Below are 3,359 nucleotides of genomic sequence, written 5' to 3'. Positions count from 1 at the left end.
GCAAGTCTCTCTGTTTTTTGTCTTCTATCTCGGGAGAATAGGTCGTCAGTCTCACTTGCTGTCTCCCGCCTATTACTAGCCTCTCAGTACCAGTGAAGAAAAGCAGCGCAGAGTTGGAAGAACTGCCTGTCGAAGAACTGAAAGCTTTAAGAGCGGCTTGAAGCCGATGAGAGAGGCGAAAAGACTTCTTCCCAGCCTTGAGCCCCCTTCCCTTTCAAATCGCTTTGCTATACGAAAGGCTCAACGCCAGGAAAGAAAGGAGGGTTTTCACTTCTAGCATCTGTCTGGTTATAATGAGTTGGAAAAGCCATGACATCCGTAGCACCCCCCCGCGATGGTCATGATCGTATAGACTTGCGTATCCCTTGAACGCTCATGGAATTGCCTGGATATAGAGCTCGGCAAATGCATCCATTTTACCGACGCGGTTGTTAACTCTGATGAACTAGCTTTGCTAGCTAGGACCTATTCTCAAGACCTGAAGGAATCGTGAGACCAGCAGGGAACTACCTGGTGCTTGATTGCAGAAGTCAGAAGGAGAGGATGGCGGGCAGCGAGGCAGTACTTATAAGGAAGGCCATTAGACCAGAGTTGAAGGAATGACACCTGTTATTTTACTTATCTAGAAACACCAAGGTACCAACAGTTGATGCCTTCACTACTCGTAAGTCTTCATTGTCATAAGTACCTTATGTAAATGTATATTGTTGCTTGTGAAAGTGTAGTATTCCAATGGGGAGGGAATTCGTTCGTACTTAACAGAGAAGACAAATGGTTGTTCAATAGCTCCTGCTAGAACATTATCGGATCCAATTTGGACACTAAAAACTGTTCTCCAAGAGTCTCAACCAAGGAACCATGTCTATCACAATATCAGAGTGTGCTCTCATACAACGAGTCCGCGCCGCAGTAGCAATGAATGCCCACGATCATCCGAGGCAAGATAGAGGCAAGCTTTCCATTAGAAGCATGACCAAGTTCTTCGTTCGACCTGTCACCAGCGACACTGCTCGTCTAGCGAACAGGATGCGATCTAACCCCCTAGACCCCTATACTAGCATCATGCATCCAGAAATACCCTTCACATCACGGAACGCATACCGCCTCACTAACAAACGAACAATGTCAAGGACCGGTCCACATTTATGGCCCAATATCAAGTGCAGCCGTCACTCAGGCGCAGGATCACAGCACGAAGGCTCCAGTTGGATGGTCAGCTCCACGCTCCTGCGCGAGACACGGCAAACCCTGCCGCACCCCGCGCGCCTACTAGGACCTCCAAGCTGCCAAAAGGAGCAGCCACCGTGCACCAGCGCATGTCGTTTTGTGGTTGATGTAACATCCCCTGAGCGATCGAATAAGGGATCTGCTTCCGCTGGATAGTGCTCGACGGGCCATGGGCGTCCATTGAACGACTTTGCCTCAGCTGATCGTCGCTGTTGGGAGATGCGCATCCAGATTGATCCCCCCTCCCCGCGGGGTCGCGGGGCGACGATATGGAGAGCCGTGTTGCCCCTGGCGCAAGGGGGTCATCTATTTTTTATCTCTCCGAATAGAGACGCTCCCGAAACGGGAGTGATCCTGCTCGTCTGTTACCTAAATTTTCTTCGTTCGACGTAGCACGCTCCCGAGGATGTCACGACGTGATTCCCTGATCGGCGCGAGATGGGCATGGTGAACATGTCCGGCCCAGCGGAGCCGGGCACAGAGCCGTAACAAGAAGGACCATTAAGGCCTTGACAATGGGTGAAAGTCTCGATAGTCTGGATCGACAGTCCGGGCTAAGGCGCACGACTCATCCAGAACGCTTCGTTGCTTGCTAGTTAGCTCGGCAAACATGGATGGTACCCTCGGCACATGGCTGGCAGGGAATGCTTCATTCACTCACCGACACAAGCAGGGACACTTAGAACGACAACTTCAGGAAATGGATCGACAAAGCCTCACGACCTCGGTCTCGCACGGAACAGCATCTCAGCCTCGAGGCTGGCGGCTTTCTGTTCTGCCCAGGAGGCGTTGGGTCCAAACGCCGGCGTCATCGACTCGCTGTACTTGACAGAGTCTTCTCGATGATACTTGCACGCCTCTCGACAATCGGTCCCCTGATCAGGGAGGCGAGGCGGGTCATCAGACCCCAGCAGGCATCGCCCGAAAGCAACGGCGCGCGGGGATAAATGCCCCGGCTAAATGCGAGTCTCAGGCCTTGCGAAGTGGGCTCGCGTGTCTGGGGCACCCACCCTGGCCATCCAGCTGGACCTGGAGCAGGCATGTGAGTGAACCACGAATGAACCGAATGTCGCCTTGAATTTGTAAATGACTACGGCAAGCTACCAGAGCCCGCTGGTACGTTTGGTAGCGCCGGAGAGGAGTGTTTATTTTGGCATAGCCAGAGACAAGCTTGATGACGGGCGCCGGCGCCATTGCGTACTAATATTGATGAGCAGTCAGCCAGCCTGGACTGCTTCAACGCTCGCTTCGGTTTCCAGGCCTGCGTGCCAGCTTTGACCCATCCCCAGTGCCATGGAATGCATACCTGGCTCGGATGGGACATTGAACGGACTGTGATACTTCGAGCTGGTTTGCATGGTTGATAAGCGGGCCTGACAGCTAGACAAAGCATTGATGTTGCCAAATCTCGGCTTGCTGGTCGACTTGGCTGGTGAAGAGAGTGGATCTGGGTCTGACCTGCAACGCTTTGCCGTTCCATCGAACGATGGAAGTGCTAGTCGATAAAGGAGGGTGCGGCAAGCGGAATGCCCGATTCACTTTTCTGAGTTTCCTGTTGCTACAGAAGAGTTTGTGCAGCGCGGTGTACTTCGTAAGTCTCGGTGTAGAGATCGAATGGAGCCTCTCACAGAGATGAACGAGCACATCCATGTTTCCCAAAACGTCAACGAGCATCATGCACTACTGCGCCCCGGCTAAGACCCTTCGCCTTGGAAGGCTATGAGCTGAGCCCATCTCAACTGAGGCAAGGTGAGATGGGTGCTTCACTAGAATTTATCCGGCACGTGGCTAATATATTTACTGCTCCAAGCCGGTCGGGTGTTCCACGTCGCTGGTACACCCCACGAAGTGCTGGTGGCAATCTATAGACTTTTTGCAAAGCTCTGTAGGTGTGAGAATTGCGCCTGTCGCAGGGGCGAGAACAACTTTTATCCCTTCCGCTCAGGGTTGGCACCGAATGTGTGTGGGAGTATCTAAATCCTTCATGTGTCTGACCAGATGCCCTTTCTTTGATGTAGCCTTAGGTGGTTGGCAGGCGTCGTTACCGGATCAAAGGCATGTCTGGGCGACGCACACTTCGGAAAAGTGAAGAGTCGTGCCCGTGTCATATCAGTACACGTAAACTCGAGAGA

The sequence above is a fragment of the Verticillium alfalfae genome, genomic scaffold (assembly GCF_000150825.1).
Source record: "Verticillium alfalfae VaMs.102 supercont1.1 genomic scaffold, whole genome shotgun sequence".
NCBI classification, from domain to species: domain Eukaryota; kingdom Fungi; phylum Ascomycota; class Sordariomycetes; order Glomerellales; family Plectosphaerellaceae; genus Verticillium; species Verticillium alfalfae.
This window is presented reverse-complemented; position numbering follows the sequence as displayed.